The sequence below is a fragment of the Patagioenas fasciata genome, chromosome 1 (assembly GCF_037038585.1).
Source record: "Patagioenas fasciata isolate bPatFas1 chromosome 1, bPatFas1.hap1, whole genome shotgun sequence".
NCBI classification, from domain to species: Eukaryota; Metazoa; Chordata; class Aves; order Columbiformes; family Columbidae; genus Patagioenas; species Patagioenas fasciata.
In genome coordinates this window covers 167876047-167889450 of record NC_092520.1, presented here as the reverse complement: position 1 = coordinate 167889450, position 13404 = coordinate 167876047, and the positions used below count along the sequence as shown (strand labels likewise).

Below are 13404 nucleotides of genomic sequence, written 5' to 3'. Positions count from 1 at the left end.
TTTCAGCAGTATTTCTGTATAGTGAAATCAAACTGGCTGCTTTTTATTAAGATGGAAAGAAATGGCCCTTCTAACAATAAAGCATCCACACATTCACACAGATATTAGCATCACAATCTAGTCTATTGGAATTAGTCTAGGATAGCCTGTGCAAATCATACATCTATAGCAGCAATGGAGTAAGATGAGTGCATACATAGGTTTGCAGAGTGAAAGGAATGAGTTTTAATTTCTTATTTCCATGGGTTATGCTGAAGAATAGTATCATCATGTAGTCAGTCCACAAAGAGATGAGGTATTTAGGTTTCTTGCTCTCTAGCCATTTTAGTACCTCAAACCTCAAGGTTTGTTCCAATCTCGTAAGTCTTTTTCTTTCATCAGATGTGAAAATTAATCACAGATCACCATTGTAAACCACCCTTCAAAAGGGCAGTGAGGTCTCATCTATTTTCTGATACTGGGAAACCCTTGTTACACTCAAGATGTAATCTCATCATCCAGGAAAAACATCGTTTAACAGAGGCACAGGGGTGAAGGTTTTGCTTTGTTTCAATTTGTGCCATGTTCCATCATGCCATGTCACAGCTGAGACATGTTGGGTCTTGCCTTGACTCCACTTCTTCCTTTTCCTCTTCCCTCAAAGCAGTCTGTGATCTTCCTTAATCTTTTCTTGAGCCTCTCATAAAACCTTTATCTGACTAAGCAAACCTCTCTGGAACACAAAGTCAAAACTGTTTACATGTCTTTTTTCTACCCTGAACATAAATGTAGAGTACTTTCTACCACGTGTGGATTTGACATTTACTACTTTGAAAAGAAGAAACACAAGTCTCACTTTTGAAAAGACTGTGTCTGGTTTATCATTTTGTCTTAATAAAGTCCTCTAGTAGAGAAAGAGAAACTTTTAAAATTTATAGATCTATAAAACCTCTCAGTAAAATACTCTGTGTGTTATACTGCATTTATTTTTCAGACAGAATTCTTTCCTGAATCAACTTCAACAGCTAAAGAAAGCAAATATTTAAAGAAAAATTGAATGCAGCCCTGTACGTGTGCACATAATTTACTGTTAGCATTTAAAATTGAAAAAGGTTGTAAGAGTTAACTCATTATCGATTTTGTTTGTTTGTAGACTCTTCTATGGATGACGTCACTACATGGAAGCATAGAATAGAGTCACAGAATCATTTTGGTTGGAATATTCCCATGCTTCACTTCAGATCATTGAGTCCAGCCATTATCTAACTTTAGCACTACACCATGTCCCTAAGTGCCTCATCTATGCATCTTTTAAATATCTTCAGGGATGGTGAATCAACCACTTCCCTGGGCAGCCAGCTCCACTGCTTCACACCCGTTTCCGTGAAGAAATTTTTCCTAATATCCAATCCAAACCTTCTCTGCCACAACTTGAGGACATTTCCTCTTGTCCTACAACTTGCTACCCAGGAGAAGAGACCAACATCCTCCATGCTACAACCTCCTTTCAGATAGCTGTAGACAGTGATAAGGTCTCCCCTCAGCCTCCTTTTCTCCAGGCTAAACAGCCCCAGTTCCCTCAGCCGCTCCTCGTCAGACTTGTGCTCCAGATGTCTCACCAGCCTCATCACCCTCCTCTGAAGTCTCTCCAGCATCTCCATTTTCTTTCCTATAGTGAGGGGCCCAAAACTGAACACAGTATTCAAGGTGGGGCCTCTCAGGAGTCATGAATATACTTGAGGTGATGAAATGGTTACAGAGTTTATCAACTATTAAAAGTGTTCTCTAGCTGAGTTCCGACCTGAGGATGCATTTTTATCACTAACTTCTGTAACATATTTCTGATAAGAGATGGGAGTGCTTTTCACAGCATGACCACAGAAGAATCACTACAAATTATGTATGTCAAAAATGAACTCCAGTACTCTCAGTAATGCTGAATGTCTGCAACTTCCATTAGCTTCAGCTGGTGGTAAAGATGATTCGAGCCTTAACATTGGGTTTTAAGACCAGAATTCCTCAGATCCCAAGTAGATACCTGTAAGTTGGATAATCAGTGAACAGCCATCTCATAGTAAGCAAGTGAATGTCATCCTAATGTGATTCTGTGTCTACGTGACTATAAAGAGGGACTGGATTGACCAGTTTGGTTACTGGCATCTCAACCGGAGTAGTCTAAAGTTCTATAAGATGTACTTCATTTTCTGTCCCAGTTGAGCACTGTAAAATTAAAATCTGCAGCCTGTGGAAGGCTTAGGATACAACTGTCCTGATTTTTTGTCCAGTCACAGGGAACACATTGCCTGCTCTTCCACTTCATTTAGAATATGATTACTTTAATTTGAATTTATTTCTTGTCTATGATTGCTGATATTTTTTACCCTTTCATAAGCATGTAATGTCTGCCATAACTGACCACATAGATCTATATTGTCCTATGCAACTAACAGAAGGTCTTTTCAAGGTCAAATTGATGAGACCTAAACCCATCAGTTATAAGAGATCAAAAATAAAGAGAAGCTGAATATAGCCAATAGGATTTATTTAGGTATCCACTATCACCTCAAAATAGCAGAAGGCATGGTTGCTGAGAGAAAGAGTTACAAATATAGTTTAGAAACCTTATATAGTTTTATAAATAGCCGAATAAGTTTATATATAGACAGGTATTAAACGTGTTTGTCGCTATAAGGAGCTCTCTGTGTTTCTCTCTATATAGAGAGGAACATTTGCGAAATGGTACAGTAGTATGGAATAGTCATAACATTTTAATGGCCTATAACTGAAGCATGTTTATTGCTCATTAGAGTCCTTGGCACTAGTGATTTAAGTTGTCTTCCCAAACGGAGCACAGTAGCTCTCCAAGTTTTCACTGTCACAATGTGGTTAAGGAACACTTCTTGTATTTGTAGTCTGTGCTGACAATGTGCATTGTCTTTATTTAACAGGGCTTCAAAGTCCAATGGGTATCCCCATTTTGCAAACACAGATCAAATTTTATGATTTCTAAAAATAAAATTAATTGTGTCTTTCTCAGTCAATGCTTTTTAAAGTTAGAATTCAGCTACAGAAACTACACCAGGGACAACTAGTGGGATATAATAAGAAGTTTGGAATTGTATGCTTGGCATCAATAACTGTATTTATATTAGTGAGTAGTGTAGACCAAAAAGGAACAAAATGGTGATAAAAATTAAAATATTATTTAGCAAAGTGTTTAAGAAAAAAATGTGTATTATGTGGGATCCTAAATTTTCGGATTTTTTTTACGAAATTACATAGTTTTATATGATATAACAATACAACACAGTAAACTTAAAAGACCTAAAATAAGTTTGCTCTAAATTGAAAAAAAAAAATCAAATCCCAGTGCTTAAAACATATTTTATTCTTCTAGAAATGTATGTGAGCTGCCTAACAACATTGTCAGTGCTTTTGTTTTTTTGCTATGGAGTTCCATTATGGTAACCATTACTGTAGTTGAATGCTTCAAGTCATATTCACAAACATTATTTGAAAGGTTTTGCTTTGTGAGTTTTGTTCACTAACAACAGTTAGTTTAAGCAACAGTTGCTATTTGCACTGAAATGAGTATACCTACACACCACAGTAAGTGAATAAAAACATTTTGGTCATCCTACCTGAATTCGTGAAAGTGTGAAACCTCACTAAAGTGGATCAGAAAATACACACTTTAAAATTCCTTGTTCAAGACTCTTTAGAAAGCAACAGAAACAATAGACTATGAGATGGAAGACCAATTAAAAATGCAAGTATAGGCTATGCAGTGTGATCAGTTTTATATTAAAAAAAAAAAAAAAAAATCACAAAGTCAGAATAAAACATTCAATGAAAAATAAATAATCAAGAAAATAAAAGAAATCATCTCAGGAAGAAAAAAAAAAAAAAGAAGAAGAGAGTGCTAATCCATTAGATAATAAAATGTGAACATTAACATCTTTCCTTTTATTGCATATTCAAGATGTACTTCCTAATAGGAAGAATAGAATCAGACAAACACTCTTTAAGAACTTTGGCATCTGGCTGAAGGATGAGACCAACAAGAGCATATCTTTTTAACAGAAGTTTTTAGAAACTCTTTCAAATAATGAACAAAATTTGTAAAGCATGAAAGTGGATGATTGGTTGGTATGTTTGTAAATATGTATGCTTACAAGCTAAAGAACAAAAGTTACAGTTAACTTGGTGAAAACTGAAGGTTTATTTTGAGAAATAAATCGATGTCTGATATTGATGCCTCTGACTAAGGATATCTTCTTTTTTCAGTCAGACTCTGAGCAAACCTCATCACCTTTGGAATGCACTAGTACGGGATCTTCTTACTAATGCCAAAACTGGTAAAAATAAATAGGAAATTTTCCTGTAGTTGCTTCAAGAAAAGTGATTTGTTCTGAACGATGAGTCTTCTTCGTCACAGAGAGATTTATTATGTAATATTTCCCTGTTTGGAAATGGGCAACTGAGTAACCAAATGTTAGGAGATCTGAGCTAAACTTTATACTGTATTATTGTTCATTATCATGTTACAGAAACAGAAAAAATCAGTATTAGGAAGTGTATAAGATAACCTGTGTCAGGACTTCTGCATGTATTATAAAGCAAAGAAAGGAGATGAAAGCAATTTTAAGCAGTTAATGTTACAGTAGAATTAAGCAGCTACAGAATAGGACTTTAAAAAAGACTTCACTCCTGTACACCAACAGAGCTGACTTTGTTTTCCTTTTTTAGTCAAAATATAGTGAATTGTTTTCAAATAGAATAACTGCTTCCAATAATCGAGTCCAGATTATCCTAGACAAAAAAGAGATTCGTAGGAGCAGACATTCCAGTTCACAAACCTGGAGACATTGTTTAAGGTGATCCTGAGTACAACTCTTTTTCTAGAATGGGTTCAAATAAGAGTCCTGAATCTTTTGCATGAGATGACATTTCTACTCAATGAGAAAAATCCTGACCTGTCTGCTTGGCATTTATTAATTTGAAACACTCCAACTGTTACTTTTCTGTAAACATGGTGAAAATGATGTACATGATAGTGATGAAACCAATGTTGCCATCTCAGATTGACTGAGTGGGATCTTGTAGAAAAAGTTATTTTTATTGCCTCTGGTGAAGAACAGAAGGAAAAAAAAATAAACTTAAATTTAATAATGCTAATCTGTGTTACTTTGGTTTGGTTTGGTTTGTTTTCATGTTGTAAACTGTTATGTACTGGTTTTGCAATTCATATCTGTATCTTGTTCATTCTCTTGCTCCGGGAAATGTTTAGAAATTACCACTGCTATAGAAATCACAGCTGACTGTGGCCTTCAGGGCAAATGGAAAGAAAGGGACAAGGAGGTTTGGCTTCTAAATATTACAGATTTCTGTTGCCTGCATTTGTAACACCCCATCTTTCTGAAACAGTGCACAAGAACATAACACTGTATAGCAACACTAAGATTAGAAAGCAATGTAGGGGAAAGGGACCTGGGGGTCCTGGTGGACAACAGGATGACCATGAGCCAGCACTGTGCCCTTGTGGCCAAGAAGGACAATGGCGTCCTGGGGTGTATTAGAAGGGGAGTGGTTAGTAGGTCGAGAGAGGTTCTCCTTCCCCTCAACTCTGCCCTGGTGAGACCACACCTGGAATATTTTGTCCAGCTCTGGGCCCCTCAGTTCAAGAAGGATGAGGAACTGCTGGAGAGAGTCCAGCGCAGGGCAACAAAGATAATTAAGGGAGTGGAGCATCTCCCGTATGAGGAAAGGCTGAGGGAGCTGGGTCTGTTTAGCTTGGAGGAGACTGAGGGGTGAAGTCATTAACGTTTATAAATATATAAAGGGTGAATGTCACAAGGATGGAGACAGGCTCTTCTCAGTGACAACCAATGACAAGACAAGGGGAAATGGGTATAAACTGGAATGCAGGAGGTTCCATTTAAATTTGAGAAGAAACTTCTTCATGGTGAGGGTGACAGAACACTGGAACAGGCTGCCCAGGGAGGTTGTGGAGTCTCCTACTCCGGAGATATTCAAAACCTGCCTGGACACCTTCCTGTGTAGCCAAGGCAAAGTCCTTCAGCCAATAGACAAGGTCCTTAGCCAAAGAAATACCTCGATTCAGAGAAGTTTATGGACCACTGACCATATCCGACCACAGATCAGATTTGACCTAGAGTATAACTGAGGCCCTGCCAGAAAACTTATTTGAGAAAGTCCTCTTCAGATCAGTGAGTCTGAAGCTGGGGACTCTCTCCTTGATGTGGGACACCATCTAAGGAACCTTCCTAAAGGATTGAGTGTTGTCATCTTATTCACGAGTGATCATACCTCCTGGATATCCTTGAGTGCCCTTGTCTTCTTGGTGAGTGATTGTGTTTCAGGGGCTGCCCTTGAGGGTTCTCATTTTGTGAGTGAGTGAGTGCTCGCTTTGAATCATCATTCCTGTGTGTTGACATGTAGTAATAAGATCCAAACCCGTATCCTGAACCTGTGGTTTGCTAAATATTACCGGAGCATTTGGATAAACCCCATTTCTAATTGATTTTCTACTGATTATTTTTTGGTTAGAACAAAGTTCAAGCTTCTCACCTGTCTGGTTTAGTTTTGGTGTGCCTCTGTGACAGTAACACCACTCAGAAAAGGTGAATTACTCTCTTTCTTCAGATAAAATTTCCCATTCATAAATGGAGTGAGGTGAGAGCAGAGTATGTGGTTTAACAAACCCCACAGGCAGCACCAGAAGCCTGGAATCCTGGGTAGTGCATTCACTGCAAATGCACTACTGGTCAACTGCGGTTCAAGTTGTTTTCTAGTCCTTTTTAGAGGAATAAGCCAGTATCTAAATTATCATATTTGCATTAATTTAGGAAATAAAAGAATCAAGAAATAATATCCTGACATTTTAAAATCTTAAAATATACTTTAATTTCACTTCCAAAGAGTTATGAAGTATTTCAGTGTGTAGCATATGTTTTTTAAAAGTGAGGCCAGAGTCTGAATGTCAAAGGAATATTATTATGTGGGAAGCCCTAGAGCTAATTTGTTCAGCAAATCTCCATATCCAAAATGCTAGTCATCTCATTTTTGCTTCTAGAAAAATAACAGATTATAAATATAACACATCAGAACTTTATATCTTCCACAGTATATGTTAAAAGGAAGTTCAACACACAAGTTAATTAAGTGGATGATGTTCTCTCCTGGTAATTAATATATCATTCTTTCTAGAGTTTACTTACAAAGCATAGGACCATGTTAAATATTTTATAAAATAGAGTACATTCTTACAGAAGGACATAACTCCTTCTGTTGCACATAATTGAAAAAATATTCAAAGCTCTGTTGTGAATAGCTACTGAAAAAGCTTGACCTCTTGGTTGATTTAAGAGTGTTGGTTTCATTATAATTACTTATTTATTCTCAGTTTCACAAAAAGCCTGGAAAAACATTCTGTATCTGACATTTGGGAAACTATGTTTCTGCGTAAATTGCCTCAAGAAACTCCAAGGTCTCCAATACAGTCCAATGTTACTTTTTCTGAGCAAGGATTGTTCTTCCTCTCTTTCCCTCATGAAGAGAAAGAAAGCTTTTTAATTAGGCTTCCGAAAACTGAAGTGATTCTTCTAGGCCACTCTATGGAGAATATGCTCTTGGTTATGTAATGTTTTTATTTTTTTAATCTCGCAGGACAGAGGTCTCATATATGGAAGCATAAATGATATGTATGAGGAAAACCTGCCGCTTTTCTCACACAGCAGTGAGACAACAGGAATAAGAAGGAGCTATTTTTATTACATGGTCACAGCACTGTCTGATCTGTGAAGATACTATTTTCCATGTTTAACTGTTCTCCAGTGGGATAAGGCGAAAACTTTTGGGCCTTTTCATTCCTTTGTTTTACTGATTATAATGCTGTTGCAGTGCATGGAACAGGAACTATCCTGAATTAACATTGCACTAAGTAGTTTAGATGCAGGTGACAGAGGAAATGGTAGGTTCAATGAGAGATTAAAGGCTGAAAAAGCAAAGTAAATAAGCAAATAAGGTGTTAGTTTGTGCTGAGCCCCATACTGATGCCGTCCCAATGATCACAGTCTGTATAGCTTAAAATTAACTTTGCTGTATCTATTATATTCACATTATAGCATAAGAGAGTGTAGGTGACTGTTGTTTAGAATTGCATTCTGGGTCAAGGAAAAGTAAATTTATTCTTTTAACAGGGAATACAATATCACCATATGATAAAAGCTAAGATAACACAGACCACTATAAAGTTTTTATCTCTTGTCAAGATGAGAATGGGAAATTGTAATGGATTTCTGTCCAGAGCTGATTTTATAACCTATCCCATTAAATGGCATTACATTCACATGACCTGACTTTACATAACAGAGTTATCATAGCACAACTGACTGAACACAGAACCTACATTTTGCAGTAGCAGAAAATGTTTAGAGCAACTCATCATTAGCTACTTTGTGCAGGTTTTAAGTTTTCTTGTTTCAGTGAAATTAAAGTTTTTTTTTTTCCTTTTAAAACACATTAAAAGGACCTGATTGATTAGTTTGCATATGCAGTGCACTGAAGTAACCCTTTAATTAAGATCATGCTGAAACTGTCACTTAGGACATTGTTATAATCCTTCTATTTTTAGCTGGGTTTTTTAGCAAATAAGTTCTTTGAATTCATCTGTCAGTACCAGCTAATAACTGTCTAATTAGTTAGCCAGTTACAACAAGATATGACAAAAAGTAGAGGTCTCAAAGATATCATGTTTCTGTACATTATATAAAGACTGGTGTCCAGAAAGTACAGAAGGACCCAGTTCAGTACCAGTGAGGCTTAGGGATCAGCTTGTGCTACGGAAGCACCCGTCAGCTTTCCATCACAGATAGTGAGCTGGTTTGTAGGCAGGTCTAAACCTGACATGGCAAGTGGTGCTCTGGCCTGACATGGCAGATAAAGGACATGGCAAGAAATTGTTATTGTTAAGATATTATTTCTCAGCTAGTTTTATTTCAAGGATTGCTTGACCATTTCAAAAAATATCTTCCTCTTGTGCAGGACTGCCGAAGAGCATTTTTATACTTCTTTTCAGTTATCACTAAAATAAAACTAGTGTCAGCTCTGAATTTTATTTAACTGCTTCTGTTTCCCCAAATTTGGTGGCTGTTTGCTTGCACACGTAAGAGTCTTTAGCTAATTTTTTCAGGGGTTTTTAGTTTGGTTGGTTGGTTTGGTATTTTTGTTTTTAATTGACAGCCACCTGGATTTCTGTGGACTAGTAGTGGCCCAAGGATCATCAGTTGCAAAATACTGGTTCAGGAGACCTGGGACTTGGAAGGACAGGAGGTATCAGAAAAGAGGCTTGCAAATGTTCAGAAAGACCTAAGAAAATTGGTACACGGAATATAGAGGATAGGAATACAAAAGTGGGTGAGTAAGAGATGAAGATCAGAGAACATAGATCCACAGGAAGCCAGACTTTTTCCATCCTACCAGACTAACTGTACGTTCTAGCACATTTTTTCATATTAAGGTTCAGTTTAAGGAGGCACAGAGTTTATTATGATACTTTTTGCCAAATAAGTCTCTATTTTATTTTCACGGAAATTTCTCATTAGATTTTGAAGTGGACAGAGCTCCTCCAATGCTGCTCCAACTGATGCCAGTCACAAAATGACTCTTGATGCCTATGGGAGATGCACTAAACTAGCCTGTATCCTTTCTACATACTCACTGTTTTTCAAGGTTCCCTGGCCAAAAATACGGCATCACTCTACATATCTTTATTCTGTTAGTATAGCAAGTAAATACATGTGACTATTTAAAATCAAGGCAAGTATAAAAGGGATTTTCTCTACCTTACTTTTTCTAGGCAATGACAAGGCTAAGATTTCATTCTGAATGTCTAAACAGTTATGTGCATGAATCATACAGTAGACTGGACAGTACAAGACATTAAGTCCTTCTTACTGAAGCATAACATTAATATGTGCTGAACATAATGACTGACAGAGAACCCTGGTGACAGCCAGAGAGCTTGAGAGTCGTTTCAGAGAGCAAACATTCTAGCAAATACCCTTAGTGAAAATGAAAGAATACTGACGTGAAATAGTGTTGTGGAGTCAGTGGGAAAGGGATGTTTTGGTGTGAAACAAGACAAGATCTACTGTTTTCCTCACATTATATGCCTAAACAGCTGGAAATTTTGCTTATTCTAAATGTTAACACCCATTACCAATAGCTACTTGGATCAAGTAAAATGCTTTTGCTTCTCGTAGTTAATCTTCGATTAACATTGACTACCAATAATATCCTCACTTGAAACGTTGGAAAGAGCAGGTCAGAAAAAGAATTGCATTAATGTGCACCTGAAGCACTCCCCACTGCTTAAAAAATCCTGCTAGGTAACAAATAATAATTAAAAAAAAAAAAAAAAAAAAAAGAATAGTAAAAGTTGGTAAGGTCATTTGATACTTTGTGCTACAGTTGCTTTCTTTTCTGGCTATGCATGAATAATCTTGTGAATTTGGAGTTTAGGTAGCACAAGTTGTCTAACAAAAGTACAGTTACTCATGAATAATTTGGATTTCAATGTGTATGTGAAGAAAATGGCTCAACACAAGGCTTTTTGTGTTCATGCCATCTGCGACTCTCAGTATCATCATGCATGATATGAGGTCATTGTATGAAAGCAGCAGTGCATGAAGGGCCATCTGAAAAGCCATTTCAGGATGCCATGCACAGTTCCTGGAAATGATAATGATATGGGGTTTGAGAAGCAGTGATGTGCTTGCAAATCCTGCTGGAGCTGAAATCAGCTGTCTTTTTCATACTTAATATAGTTGTACGTGAGGTTTTGCTACATTGCAATGACGTTATTAGCACGAGTTTTTTACTTGGATATGAGAAAGATGTGAGTCATGCAACTTCTCCGAAAGAGAGCAGATGAAATGTTGATAAAACACTAATGTGTATTCTTTATGTGTGATAAGTATACCAGAAAAAATGATGCTGCGAGGTATGGTAGAGCACCCTTAAGAATTTTGTTGTACAGGGTTTTTTTTTCTGAGCTATGTCTGCCCATCAGCTTTTTGTAGATGAATTCTGGAGTCCATTGAAATCACATACAAAACCTCTTGATTTCAGAAGCTCCAAATTTTATACTGTCAGTCCCCAAGCATTGCAAAGATGAAATATAAACACATTTGAAACCAGAAATAGATTTTCTGCACAAAAAGAATAATTTACATATAAATAAATATTGTCTTCTTCTCTCATATCCTTTTAAACATGAATTTGAAGAACTCTGCAAGTCTGCATAAATATATTCATGAAAGTTTGACTGCAGATTATATAAAGATTCCTCCATTTTGACATAAATCAAATTAATCCTCTTTGAATCTTCACTGAAAGGATGGTGCTAGGCTAAATAAATCTCTTTGAATTCTCATTAACTGTTAGTACAGCTGATTCTTTGACTGGTTCATTATCATGCTTGGTGGCATATGCTCAAAAAGAGAAAAAAAAAAAAAAAAGAACCCTACAATTTTATGCAAAATAGAACAAAGCTGTAGATTTCAGCCTTTGTCTTGTACACACTCTAAGGTACATGGAGCAACGATCTAACTCAAGCATTGTATGAGATTCTTCTGAATTGCCATTCAAATTGTTTCCCAACTTTGATGAAGTATAAATTAATTACCCAGCTGCATGTAGATTTTCACCTGTCAAACTGAGTTAAAACTACCAAGAAAGAGTGCTAAAATATCCACAGTATAACATTAACAAATAGATTTCATCAACTAAATTTGCTACTTTGCAATAGCAAAACATGTTAATTCAGCTCTAAGATTCTTAGAAAGAGAAGAAAGAAGTTGTGTCTTTACCCCATGAACATCTTGGTGAGAGAATTTTGCATTACAATGTTCAAGAATTTGAAATTCTCATCCAATTCCCTGTCATACTGATATGCTAAAGCTCTTATCTACTAAAGAAAAAAAAATAATCTGGGTAAAACACTACTATATTTAATAATCAATTATCTACAAAGAAACTATATAACTTGCATGAAATGCCACTATATTTAGCAGAACTCAGAAGAAAATAATGTACAAGAGCTCAAAGGAAACAGAGCAGTCAGCAGCCATTTTCCATGCTGTGTGTCAGCAGCAACAGAGCTGCACAAAGCTTTTTTCGTTCTGTTTCCATGATCTAATATTGCTCCACAGAACGAGTTCAGTTCCTTGGCTTGTGCCAAAGGTGGGTGGGATTTCCAAGCGTTCTCCATTTAAATAAAGGTCCTGTACAGCTGAACTGAGTATCCACAATTGAATGTGATGGGGTGCAGCACATCAGCCATAGCCACAGGCAACAAACTGCCTGACTAGTCTTTTAGGAGAACAGGTTACTGTATTATTTAATCTATCATTAATATGTTCCACGTTAAGCATAATGCCCGCTGTCATGTTTCTTGACTTTCACAAGCTAATCCACGTTGCTGCTTCTTATTACATAACTGTACTGCAATACAATCCTAGAGGCTGCTTCAGGATGTTTCTCATAGCTTCCCATTATTTATGTAACATCCCAGAAAACCACTCAAAAGACGTGTCTAGAGGTAGGGAAGACCCAAAATTTATCAGCTTCTCCCAGCCCAAACACAGGAAAACTGCTTGTAGCAGATATATCTTCACTGTAAAGGTCAACCCCTAGAAGCCATGTGGCAAATAAACCTGTGTTATTTCTATGAACAGTATCTTGGAAAATAGCTGCTGCTTTATGTTATTTTCCTTTTGTGATAACCAGAAGACTCCCTGTCTTCCCAGTTCACAGAGCAATGCCCCAAGTGATCTCTGACAGGGATGGAGTCCAAGTCCTTTTCCTTCTGGGTGCCCACGTCCTTGCCCAGCTTCCTCTGTCCGCTCAGATCAGTGCTCACACTGCAAACACTTTTCAAGCTAGCTACATTGCTAGCTGAGACTAAAAGCCTAGAATAACAGGATAAAAGCTTTATTTCACAGACTTTTCCAATCCAAACACATTCTGAAAGTTATCTGTAGAGGAGTTGACTTTCTCTTTCCTTTTTATCCTTACCTCAAGAAGTGAGGAACAGCAGTCACACCGAAGGGAAGTGAGAGTGGTGTACCGAGGCTTGTGGAAAGAGAAAGGAAGCAGTAGATCATTTCAACGAGAGCAGTATGTCTTGGCGTCGTTCCTTGACACCACCCCCGCTATCCCAGCCTCCTCTGCCCCTCCCACACTCACACATCGAAAAACCAGATGGAAAATATTCTGCCAGAAGACATTGAAATACAGTGTTAGAAAGTTACTCTCTTAAGGCTGGAGAATGTGATGGAGAACTCTGGCAGGCGAATTAAATTATTCATAGTCAGTGGCATTTTGGAAGGAAAACTGGGA

The 13404-nt window shown here is 37.1% G+C and overlaps 1 long non-coding RNA gene across 2 annotated transcripts in view; it reads right to left on the bottom strand.

Moving 5' to 3' along the window:
• The window catches only part of LOC139827066 (uncharacterized), a 37827-nt gene extending 24689 nt beyond the window's left edge, over positions 1-13138 (bottom strand). For both annotated transcript variants that reach the window (XR_011737254.1, XR_011737255.1), the window contains exon 1: positions 13081-13138. This is a non-coding gene — a long non-coding RNA (uncharacterized lncRNA). The remainder of the gene's footprint in view (positions 1-13080) is intronic.
• Positions 13139-13404: the final 266 nt, after the last annotated feature.